Below are 13,386 nucleotides of genomic sequence, written 5' to 3'. Positions count from 1 at the left end.
CGATTCGGATATGTAGATTCCTTTCTCTGTAACTGACTTTGTAACCCTATCCCCCTCCAGTGTCTATATAAACCAGAGGATTTAGTCCATAGGATAATGATCATAATCTCATAGGCTAGGCTTCTAGGGTTTAGCCATTACGATCTCGTGGTAGATCAACTCTTGTAATACTCATATTCATCAAGATCAATCAAGCAGGAAGTAGGGTATTACCTCCATAGAGAGGGCCCGAACCTGGGTAAACATTGTGTCCCCCGCCTCATGTTACCATTAGCCTTAGACGCACAGTTCGGGACCCCCTACCCGAGATCCGCCGGTTTTGACACCGACAATGGTGCTTTCATTCAGAGTTCCGCTGTGACGTCGAAGATAGGCTTGATGGCCCGCCTTGTTATCAAGGACAACATCACCGCTGGGGAGCCCTGTCCTCAGGCCAAACCCTCCGGCTGGGCGGCTTCACTATGGCCGCTCGTTCTGCCATCGGGCCGACGATGACTTCTCGGGTCATCGAAAATTGCCTCCGCGTCTGCTCGGAATACACCAAGCACATGGATCCGACGGAGTTGTCATCTTTAAACAAACTCATGGATCGCATCGCCGCCTTGGGAGTCACTATGGACTACGATCGGATTGGGCTTAAACCCGATCAGAGAGAAATTGAATCTCCGTCGATCACCCGTCAGACAGCGGTAGTGGAGGAGCAATGCGACAACTCTTCCTCTATATTGAGGACGAACTATGTTCGGGTTTCCAAGCTCACAGAGCCGGATACCCGCCCACGGGCGGACACGCCCCGTATTCCGAACCTAGAGTCGGACTATGGGCCTGAAAAAATGGTTGATATTCCGGAGCCCGAGTTGTTAAGCTCGGAAATTTCTCAAACTCCAGATCCCAGATTGGGTCAGGGTTCGGACTTAAATCCACCCGTCCACCCAGATACAAGAGATCTTACCCACATCAGACAGTAGTCCCTGGAAACAGTGCATCACTTTTGGGCCAGATTCCTCTTGTCAAGGACAAGATCAAAGACTGTCATGATGAAGAAGCAATCTCATTATTTTGCAAAATTGCACGGACGAGGGAATCCTCAATGCAATCAACCGCCATCACGTATCACACTTCGCTGACTTGGAAACCATAGTACAGAAGTACTACACAATGGAAAGCGCCTCGAAAACTCAGGCAGCCTCTTGGGAGCCACTGGTGTCCACTAAACCCCTCGTTCGGATAAAAAGGATGCACCCTCATCGGTCGCCTGATCCAATAACAAAAAAAGCAAAGCCCATTGAGGGGCATGGAACCGTTCTGTAGGGATGGCTCGATAGGCCATGCAAAATACACACAACACCAGATACCATACCAACCCACAGCCTTAGAGCTGTTGGATACTCCGGCAGGTGGCCAAGAGCGGCGAGGATCTCCTCACCAAAAATACTGTAGAGCAACATCCCACGGAAGACAACAAACCTACAGTATTGACAGTCTTCAAGACTTTCTCCTCAAACAATAGGCGCAAAAGGGCACTCCGCGGCCTTGCTGAAGTCTGCCAAGTTGCAGCAATAAGCCCCTGGAACGACACGACCATAACTTTCAATGCCAGTGACGAACAAAAATTCAGAACAGTCTGGGCACCTGCCGCTTTGGTCCTCAATCCAATTGTGGATGGCTTTCGACTTACCAAAGTGCTCATGGACGGCGGCAGCGGACTAAACCTCATTTACGAGGAAACTCTCAACAAAATGGAAATAGACAGGAGTTGCATTGAGCAAACTAGCACGACCTTCCGAGGAATTATTCCCAGTCGGGAGGCACGATGTGCGGGAAAAATCACACTTGATGTGGTATTCGGCACGCCGGAGAATTACCGGTCCGAAGAGATAAACTTTCAAGTGGCCCCTTTAATAGTGGATATCACACCCTTTTAGGGCAAGATGCATTTGCAAGCTTCCAAGCTATACCCAATTACGGGTACATGAAGATCAAGATGCCCAGGACCAACGGAATCATCACCCTTGCCAGTGATCCGGACATAGCACTCCGTGCCAAAAACAAAACCGCCGCCTTGCCCCTCGAGGCATTGTATGAAGCCCTCGCGGCTGAAGAATTAACCGCGTTGCGCTCCATGGTGGATAGGGACAATGTGATCCTCGATAAGCGATCCAAATCCACCTCCTTTAAACCAGTAGATGAAATAGTCAAATTACAGGTCCACCCAACGGACTCCATAAAGACAACATCCATCGGGGCACAGCTGGACCACACGGTTAATGCCGGATTTTGGGCGTTCCTACGCGAAAACCGGGACATATTCGCCTAGCACCCTTCTGATATGCCAGGTATCCCACGCAGGCAGGCCGAACATAACCTAAACATACCGAAGGGATATAAGCCTGTCAAGCAAACATTACAGCGCTTCTTCGAAACTAAACGACAAGCCATGGGAGAGGAGCTAGCCAAGTTACTCGAAGCCGGATTCATCAGAGATAAAACACCTGGACTGGCTTGCAAATCTGGTAATGGTACCAAAGAAGGACAAATCCTGGCGCCTATGTGTCGATTTCAAAGACCTTAACAAGGCCTGCCCTAAGGATCCCTTTCCCCTCCCCCACATCGATCAGATTATTGATGCTACCGCAGGACACGACTCACTGTGTTTCCTCGACGCATACTCCAGATACCATCAAATCAAGATGAAGGAGTCTGATCAGGCCGCAATAGAATTTTATCACCCCATACGGGCCTTTCTGCTTCAACACCATGCCTTCGGGCTCAAAAACGCTGGTGCCACCTATCAACACATGATTCAAACATGCCTGGAGAAACAAATCGGCAAGACAGTTGAAGCATACGTGGATGATGTAGTCATCAAAACTAGGCACGTCGAGTCCCTAATAGACGATCTGCGTCTCACATTCGACAACCTCCAAACATATGGCATCAAGCTCAATCTAGAAAAGTGTGTTTTCGGCGTTCTCGCTGGAAAGCTTTTGGGCTTCATCATTTCCAATAGAGGAATTGAGGCAAACCTAGCTAAAATCCGAGCTTTGTCATAGTTGCCTGCGCCAACAGACCTTAAACAAGTCCAAAAATTATCTAGATGTGTGGCACCTTTGAGCCGCTTTATCTCTGGACTAGGAGAAAAGGCATTGCCACTCTATCGCCTTCTCCAACGCACCGATCACTTCAAGTGGACAAACGCGGCAACAGCCGGATTGGAAGAAATAAAGGCTCTTCTAGCAAGCAACCCAATCCTGGCCGCGCCAAATGTCGATGAACCCATGTTATTATACACATCGGCCACACACCAAGTCGTGAGTGCGGTCCTCGTCATCGAACGAGAGGTGGACGGACACAGATTCCCACTTCAGAAGCCGGTATACTGTGTATCCACTGTCCTCACACCATGCAAATCTTGGTACCCGCATTATCACAAAAGTAGCATAAGCGGCCTTCATGGCATCCCGGAAGCTACGGCACTACTTTCAAGAATGCTCCATAACAGTGGCCTCTGAGGAACCACTCAATGACACAATAAATAATCGCGACACCACGGGCCGGATTGCCAAGTGGGCCTTTGAGCTCCTCCCATTCGACATTACATACAAACCGTGGCGGGCCATTAAATCTCAAGTACTAGCCGACTTCGTCGCCGAATGGACAAAGGCCGAACTCCCTAAAGAGTACATCACATATTCCAACTGGATCATGCACTTCGACGGCTCCAAAATGCTGGCAGGCCTAGGGCAGGCGTGGTCCTAACATCCCCTACTGGATATATTGTTTAGTACGTCCTACAAATATTATTCATGGACTCCAACAATGTAGCCAAATACGAAGCCTTATTGCATGGTCTTTGGATGGCCGTCTCCATGGGCATACAATGCCTGGAAGTACGCGGGGATTCAAATCTCGCAATATCTCAAATTAATGGAGATTTTGATGCCAAAGATCTGAAGATGGCGGCCTACTGCAACGTCGTTCTCAAAATGTTGGCTCGCTTCGAGGGGCTCGAGTTTCACCATGTGGCTCGAGAAAGTAATCAAGCGGCGGATGTCCTTGCTCGCATCGGCGCCAAGCGTGACCCTGTCCCACCTAACATCTTTCTGGAAAGGCTTTCCAAGCCATCCGTGGTCTGGCAAGGGGAGAGCAGCAATACCAATCTGGATCCGAATACAACCCCAGATTCCGAACACACCGACATCATTGGGGGCTCAGCCACCGAAATTAAACCGTCGGCCCACCTCATCATGGCGGTATCGCCCCATGGACCGAACCCTTCTTGGCCTACCTTAATAGGCGAGAACTTCCTGAGGATCAGAATGAGGCACGCTGCATTGTGCGGCGCTCTAAAGCCTACAAGATTCACGAGGGAGAACTCTATAAGAAAAGCGCTACCGGAGTAATTCAAAGATGTATCTCCGAGGAAGAAGGGCAGAAGGTCTTGGCTAAAATTCATGCCGGTCTCGGCGGTCACCACGCCACGGATCGGGCCCTTGTAAGCAAGGCCTTCCGTACATGTTTCTATTGGTCAATGGCCCGAGCAGACGCGCAGGACGTTGTCCAACATTGCATCGGATGCCAGCTTTTCGCCAACCAAAGCCATATGCCACCCACCGCTCTACAAACAATCCCCATCACCTGGCCTTTTGCGGTCTGGGGGCTTGATATGGTCGGACCCCTTAAAGGAGCAAGCCATTATAACAAATATCTGTTGGTCATGGTGGATAAATTCACTAAGTGGATAGAGGCCAAACCAGTCAAAACGGCCGAAGCCGGGACAGAGATAAACTTTATATCCGACCTTGTGCACTATTATGGTGTTCCACACAGCATCATCACCGACAACGTCTCCAATTTCACAGCCGATAGGTGAAAGCCTGGTGTGCTAATCTGGGCATCAAGCTCGACTACGCCTCCGTATACCACCCACAAACCAACGGTCAACTCGAACGAGCTAATGGTCTTATTATGAGTGGCATCAAACCCAGATTAGTGTGGTCTTTGAAAGAATCAGACAAGCACTGGGTGGAGCAGCTTGACTCCATGCTCTGGGGGCTGCGGACCATGCCAAATCGTTCTACCGGATATATGCCTGTCTTTATTGTGTACGGCGCAGAGGTTGTGTTGCCTTGCGATATTATTCATGACACACCTTGAGTGCGCATGTATGAAGAGAGAGAAGCCGAGTTGGATTGGCAGGACAGCTTAGATGCCCTGGAGGAGGAGCGTGATGTCGCAAAAGCCCGTTCCGCATTCTATCAACAACAGGCTCGCAGATATCAAAGCAAAGAAGTATGGGCCAAGACTTATAATGTTGGCGAACTCGTTCTACGCTTGCCGGAGAAGAAAAAGGACAAACTCAAGCCCAAGTGGGAGGGTCCCTTCATCATTGACAAAGTTCTCACCGGAGGAGCGTACCGCCTGCGTGATGCATCAGACAACCGCCTAGAGCCGAACCAATGGAATGCGGCCAGACTTCGAAGATTCTATGTCTAGCGCCGGACTCTTCATTCGTCTCCTTTTCCCCCCTTTATGTTTCCATTATTTATTTTTCTCTCTCTTCGACTTTCCTTTTTAAAGCTGTAAAGCTCTTGCATGGCTAAACCGTACACCTACGACACATACAAATCTTAATATGTATGTCAATTATACCTGGGGGCTTCTAGTACTGAAGCTTATTATTATTATTTTCGGAGCATCAAGCTCACCACATATGTGTCTTTTCCACGTGTGTAACTTTTCTTCACCATTATATGCATCGATATGACTTAAGTTTTGGCCAAGCTAGGTTGCCTGCCTCCTGTGCTTATGCCCTACATTCCCGTTAGTTCGGCTAGGGCATAAAGGGAGCACCTCTACGATTGTTACTGTCGGGTCATCCGGATGTGTACCTCAGACTGGGTGAAGCTGAAAGCTAGCGTTCTTAAGGGAATATTCGGTCGGAGGACTAAAGATGTTTTTTACTTGTCACATTATGAACCCCCAGATGTTATGTATGTTGTGGTTTTTTCAAACACAGTTCGGACATGCACATTAATGCATGCTTACCCAGGGAAAGGAACCCTTAACGGAACTATTCTCTCTAGAAGATGTTTCTTACGATCAAAATGTAATATAACATAACTAGCTGGACACTTGTCTATTCAAGCTACTATGACCCCTACGTCTGGTTTCCACGCATACCCCAATTTACATTACCGAGCTGGTATTCGAAAGCACTCCGCACATTCGGGTCTAGAGGTTGAAGCGAAAAGGTCTGGCATGACAAGCATTTTACAATTTAGCTAGAGACATAATTTGTCAAATGAAGTACATACTCACTTAGACTCAAAAACTTCTTCCTCTATGCCATCCAACAACCTATCTAGCCTACAATCCTGCTCGGAATACTTGGTGGCTACTTGTACCTAGTCATATACCAAACTAACGGGAATTTCTTCTCCAGTTGACCCGACGGGTCCGACCCGGGCCATGTGATTTGGGTCGAGCTTGGTATACCAAGTTTTTACCATTGCCCAGCCCTCTCGTGCACCTTCCCAGCAGGCCGATATATTCCATAATCGGAAGCGCCGCCGCACTCCCTTGAATAGCTATACAAGCTCGTCCATACTTCCCAGAGGAGAGTCGGATGGCCATAAGGCCTTGGCAATACTTTGCATCGCCTGCTGTCGGTGTCAAAACCGGCGGATCTCGGGTAGGGGGGCCCAAACTGTGCGTCTAGGCGGATGGTAACAGGAGACAAGGGACACGATGTTTTTACCCATGTTCGGGCCCTCTCGATGGAGGTAAAACCCTACTCCTGCTTGATTAATATTGATGATATGGGTAGTACAAGAGTAGATCTACCACGAGATCAGAGAGGCTAAACCTAGAAGCTAGCCTATGGTATGATTGTTGTTCATCTTATGAACTAAAACCCTCCAGTTTATATAGACACCGGAGAGGGCTAGGGTTACACAAAGTCGGTTACAATGGGAGGAGATCTACATATCCGTATCGCCAAGCTTGCCTTCCACGCCAAGGAAAGTCCCATCCGAACACGGGACAAAGTCTTCAATCTTGTATCTTCATAGTCCAGGAGTCCAGCCAAAGGTCATAGTCCGGCTATCCGGACACCCCCTAATCCGGGACTCCCTCAGTAGCCCCCGAACCAGGCTTCAATGACGATGAGTTCGGCGTGCAAATTTGTCTTCGGCATTGCAAGGCGGTTTCTTCTCCAAATCCCATATACCTGTTGAATAGTGTCCGGCTTCTGGTGAACGTCGCGCTCCTTGGCTTCTGCACCCAATAATGGCCATCTTCCACGTGTCAAACGAATGCGAAAAGCTAGGGTGTTTTTTCATTTACCTCCCTAGCTGTGCCAATGAGCTGCCTATAAAAGAGACGGGGATTTAGATCCGAATCACACCATCCTCCCTTCGCGAGCTTTCATCGGAGCGCATTCGACAGAGATCCATTCCATCATGCCCGGTCGACGCAGCTCCTCCTCTCGCCCTCCCAGTCCTCAGCCTGGAGATTGGGAGAGATGCTCCGTCCCGCACAGCGAGCTAGTGGCGCTCCAAGCCAAGGGGTTACTCCCCCCGGCCTACATGGTCCCGGTTCGAGCCGGGCTCGCCACCTATAATGGTGGAGAGCAAGCAGAGAGCGTCCCCAATCCCTCCAAAGGAGAGCGGGTATGCCTTGTCCCTTATTTGAAAAGAGGGCTCGGATTTCCAATTCATCCGTTTCTCCGGGGGCTCCTGGAGTTCTACGGCCTCCAGTCGCATAACCTTACGCGTGCCTCCATATTGCATATTGCGGGCTTCATAGCCCTTTGCGAGCTGTTTTTGGGTATCGAGGCTCATTTCATGCTGTGGAAGAAGTTGTTCTGCCTCGTGCCCCATTCTCAGGAGGGGTCGATATATCAAGTGGGCGGAGCCGAACTATGGCGCATCGCCGGGACCGGATATCTATCCGGCTACCCAAAGAAGGCGTCCGAAGACTGGCCTTCAGAATGGTTTTATATAGATGACGTCCCCCTGCCGGAGCCTGTTCGGATCGGCCTCCCTGAGTTCGATAATGCTCCTTTGAAGAAGCGCCTATGCTGGCGTCCACGGAACCCTCAGAAGGAAAATGACAGGGACGTCCTTTACCTGATGAACCGGATAAGGTTGTTGGCTCATTCAGGACTGACCATGATCGAGGTCATGGCCACATGCATTACGCGGGGGGTGCAGCCGCTCCAGTACAGAGGCCACCCTATGTGGGATTTCAACGGGGAGGACGACACCACCCGGTGCAACCGCAAGGGGCCGGATTCGGCTGCCACTCTAATGAAGATCTTGTCCGCTTTGTACAAGGGAGAAGAGGAGGAATTCCTCCACATCAACCCACGGGGTGGATTTTCTATGTACAATCCTCCAAGCTGGGTAAGAGAACACTTTCACTTGCCCATCCGTTTTCATATTCCCATAGTTAAGTACTTAGTCTAGCAATTTCAACGCAGGAGCTACGCCAGACGGTAAAGGAGATAAAAATCCCTCCTCCACAACCCGAGGACCCGGAACGGTCCCTCGGCCCGGACTCCCAAGAAGACCAAGACTTATGTGTGGAGCTGATTGATGGGGTGTTTCATCAATTGAGCAAGGACAACACCTTAGTGGCCATTACGGCCGATTATCCTGGACTACTTCCAGCCTCAAAGGTCACCAAGACCGAAGTCCCAGTACTTTCAAGAGGTCCATCCGTGCTTATTTTTGATCACCGTATACCAATGGTGTTTTCTAAAGGGAAAGTCCTTGAGGCGGAGGGCCGAGCCCGCGGTGGCTAGCCAACAAGGGCCATCGAGGCCCATCGGGCTAAAAAGAAGTGCGGACTGGATCGAGACGTCGGCGCAATGGTACAACGTGCAATTTTAATGCCCAGGGTTTATGCCCTCAAGGCATACTAACGCTCATGCTCTCTTCAGGAAGAAGAGCGCCCGCCAGACTATATCCACCCGCCAGGCTTCAAGACGGGGTCCGGAAGCAGAGGCGAACTCGAGGCGCGCACCGGACGCTCCTCTGAGAGAGGACACGGACTGTTCTTCGTGATGCTTGTTTTTTCCAAGAGGTGTTGGACGCCTTTAATACGGGAGATGCGTACCTCCGTGCCGCTCAAAATGGTCTAGCCAGAGCCACAGAGCAGTATGTAAAAGACATACGGGTGAGAAAATTTGATAGTTATATATGTCAGTAGCCCCCGAGACTTGAAACAGTTAGAACAACTGATTTAAGGATCATTTGTTATGAAGGATCTTACAGAAAAGAATACCCAACTGTCCCAGGAGCTGGAAGAGTGCAAGGCCCAACTTGAGGCCGCACTAGCGGCGACAGGGGAGGCCAAGGAGACCCCCTCTGGTAATATATGCATCGAAAGATAAGTATATTGAAGAGTGCGGCGTGCTTGCAAATCTGACAATAACATTGCAGATGGCACCGGAGTGGATCCGGAAAAGCAACAACTCTTGCGCCAGTTAAAGGCCGGCGAGTGCGTGCTTACGAGGGTGAGGCAAGAGAAGAATAAGCTCCAAGATGCCAACACCCAGCTGGGCGAGGAATTAAAAGATGTTCATGCTCAGCTGTCGGACTCCGTGAAGGAGAACCGGCGACTTCGACGCGGCATTTTTAGTAAGTGCTTGAACGAACTACGAAAAAAGAGTTTGGCGAGGAAGTCGATTGACAGAGTTATGTCTGTAGGTATGCTGACAGGTCGACCTGCGGAGGAAATGCCCGGTTCTGCGGGTGACCTTCTTCCCGAGCTCTCACAACTGCACGAACGAGTTCGGCAGGTGATGCAAGGCATCGCCCAGGCCTTGTGGCCGTCTATCTCCATGCCCGAAGGCCTTGGAGATCTTGCAGAGAAGCTGAAGGGAGCGCGGCGGCGCTTCCGATTATGGAAGATATTGGCCTGCCATCAAGGTGCCAGGGAGGCCTGGGCCATGGTGAAGACGCGGTACATGATGGCTGACCCAAAGCACATGGACGAGGTCGGACCTGTAGGGCCCGATGGGAAGGAGATCCCTGTCAGTTTAGTGTACGACCAGGTAGAGTTGGCCGCCAAATATTCCCAACAGGACTGTAAACTAGACAGCCTGTTGGATGGTATTGAAGAGGAATATACCCAGTCAAATTGACTATGTAATTTAAAATAACATGTAAAATGCCTTCTAGCTGGATTGTAGATCGTTTGTCATGGCGGACCTTTTCGCTTCAACCTCGGGACCCGATAGTCCAGAGTGTGTCTGAATACCCTCTCGGTTATGTAAGAACTGGGGCATGCGTGGAGACCAGGCGTATGGGTCATTAGTGCTTTAGCAGACAAGTGCCCAACTAGTTATGTTATATTACATGGTTAGTAAGAAACATCTTCCAGGGAGAATAGTTCCGTTAGGGGTTCCTTTCCCTGGGAGGCATGCCCTAAAGTGCATGTCCGGACTGCGAAAAAAGCAGAAAAACATCTAGGGGTAGATAAAATAAACGAGGTAAAATCATCTTTTAGTTCACCGACCGAATATTCCCTTAAGAACGCTAGCTTTCGGCTTCACCCAATCTGAGGTACACATCCGGCTGACCCGGCAGTAACAATCGCAGAGGTGCTCCCTTTACCACCTAGCCGAACAATCGGGAACATAGGGGTAAGCACAGGAGCCAGGCAACCCAGCTTGGCCAAAACTTAAGTCATATCGATGCATATAATGGTGAATAAAAGGTACATGCGGAAGTGTGACACATGTGTTAGGCATGAGGCCCGTATAAACAAGCTTATGTTAAAGAAGCCCCCAGGTATAATGAGCGCGGAAGGCGCATCAATTGTTTGCGAACAAGACGCAAACTAGCCCTCAAAGGCTGTAAGAGAAAAGGAGGGAGAAGGAGAGAAATATAAGACAGCTAATATGTAAAAAATGAACAGAGGAAGGAGACAAACGCAGAGTCCGGCGCTAGGCGTATAATCTTCTTAGACGAGTTGTGTTCCATGGGTTTGGCTCGAGTCGATTATCCGATGCATTTTGCAGACGGTACGCTCCGCCAGTCAGGACTTGGTCAATTATGAAGGGACCTTCCCATTTGGGCTTGAGTTTGTCCTTTTTCTTGGCCGGCAGGCGTAGAACTAATTCACCAACATTGTAAGTTTTGGCCCGTACTTCTCTGCTATGATATCTTCGAGCCTGCTGTTGATAGAATGCGGAACGGGCTTTTGCCACGTCACGCTCCTCCTCCAAGGCGTCCAAACTGTCCTGCCGATCGAGTTCGGCTTCTCTTTCTTCGTACATGCGCACACGAGGTGAGTCATGAATTATGTCACAGGGCAGAACTGCCTCTGCGTCGTATACCATAAAGAATGGTGTGAATCCGGTAGTGCGATTCAGCGTGGTTCGCAGCCCCCAGAGTACGGAGTCGCGCTCCTCTACCCCGTGCGTGTTAGATTCCTTGAGGGACCGCACTAGTATGGGTTTGATGCTGCTCATGATTAGACCATTTGCTCGCTCGACTTGACCGTTAGTTTGTGGGTGATAGACTGAAGCGTAGTCGAGCTTGATGCCCATGTTTTTGCACCAGAGTTTTACCTCATCGGCCGTAAAGTTCGTGCTGTTATCAGTGATGATGCTGTGGGGGATACCGTAACGGTGTACGACCCCTCATATGAAGTCTATCACCGGTCCGGATTCGACCGTCTTAACAGGCTTGGCCTCTATCCATTTGGTGAATTTGTCAACCATGACCAATAAGTATTTTTAATTGTGGGTTCCCCCTTTAAGGGGTCCAACCATGTCAAGCCCCCAGACCACGAAGGGCCAGGTGATGGGTATAGTTTGGAGGGCGGTGGGTGGCATATGGCTTTGGTTAGCAAATAATTGGCAACCGACGCATCGTTGGACTAAGTCCTGAGCATCTGCCCGGGCCGTCGGCCAATAAAATCCAGTACGAAAGGCCTTGCTTACAAGGGCCCGGGCTGCGGCGTGGTGCCTGCCGAGTCCGGCATGAATTTCAGCCAGAAGGTTCCGCCCTTACTCTTCGGAGATGCACCTTTGAAGGACTCCGGTGGTGCTTTTCTTATAAAGCCCTCCTTCGTGGACTTTATAGGCTTTAGATCGCCGCGCTATGCAGCGTGCCTCGTTTTGGTCCTCGGGAAGTTCCTGCCGAGTTAGGTAGGCTAGGAATGGTTCTGTCCACAAGGCAATGACTACCATTATTACGTGGGCTGAGGATGTTACTTCGTTGGCAGAGCCTCCCGTTGTGTCAGAATGTTCGGTGTCAGGCGGTGCGGCTGGGTCCGGGCTATTATTCCCGGATTCCCCTTCCCATGATACGGATGGCTTGAAGAGCCTCTCCAAGAAAATGTTGGGAGGGACTGTGTCGCACTTTGCGCCGATGCGTGCCAAGACGTCTGCTGCCTGATTGTTTTCTCGGGCTATATGGTGAAATTCAAGCCCTTCGAACCGAGCTGATATTTTTAGGACGGCGTTGCGACAAGCTGCCATTTTCGGATCCTTGGAATCAAAGTCTCAATTTATTTGGGATATCGTGAGGTTCGAATCCCCACGCACCTGTAGGCGTTGAATGCCCATGGAGACTGCCATCCAGAGACCGTGTAGAAGGGCCTCGTATTCGGCTGCATTATTGGAGTCTGTATACATTATCTGGAGTACGTATTGAATTGTATCTCCTGTTGGGGACGTCAGGACGATGCCAGCCCGAGACCCGCTAACATTTTGGAGCCGTCGAAGTGCATGATCCAGTTGGAATATGTGTCGTACTCTTTAGGGAGTTCGGCTTCAGTCCATTCGGCGACAAAGTCAGCCAAAACTTGCAACTTGATAGCTCGCCGTGGCTTATAGGTTATGTCGAACGTTAGGAGCTCAATGGCCCATTTGGCAATCTGGCCCGTTGCGTCGCGGTTTTTTATAATATCGTTGAGAGGTACTTCGGAGGCTACTGTTATTGAACACTCTTGAAAGTAGTGTCGTAGCTTCTGGGATGCCATGAACACTGCGCGCGCTATCTTTTGATAATGCGGGTACCGTGACTTGCATGGAGTGAGGACAGTGGACACGTAGTAGACTGGTTTTTGAAGGGGGAATTTGTGTCCGTCCGTTTCTCGTTCGACGACGAGCACTGCGCTTACAACTTGGTGAGTTGTTGCAATGTATAATAGCATTGGTTCGCCGATGTTAGGGGCGGCTAGGACCGGGTTTGTTGCCAGTATGGCCTTTATTTCTTCGAGTCCGACCGTGGCAGCATCCGTCCACTCAAAGTGTTTGGTGCGCCAGAGGAGGCGATAAAGGGGTAATGCCTTTTCTCCCAAGCGGGAGATAAAGCGGCTTAGAGCCGCCACACATCCAGTCAATTTATGTATTTGCTTGAGGTC

This window comes from Triticum dicoccoides, chromosome 3B (assembly GCF_002162155.2).
Source record: "Triticum dicoccoides isolate Atlit2015 ecotype Zavitan chromosome 3B, WEW_v2.0, whole genome shotgun sequence".
Taxonomy (NCBI): Eukaryota; Viridiplantae; Streptophyta; class Magnoliopsida; order Poales; family Poaceae; genus Triticum; species Triticum dicoccoides.
Note: the sequence above shows the minus strand (reverse complement) of the source record.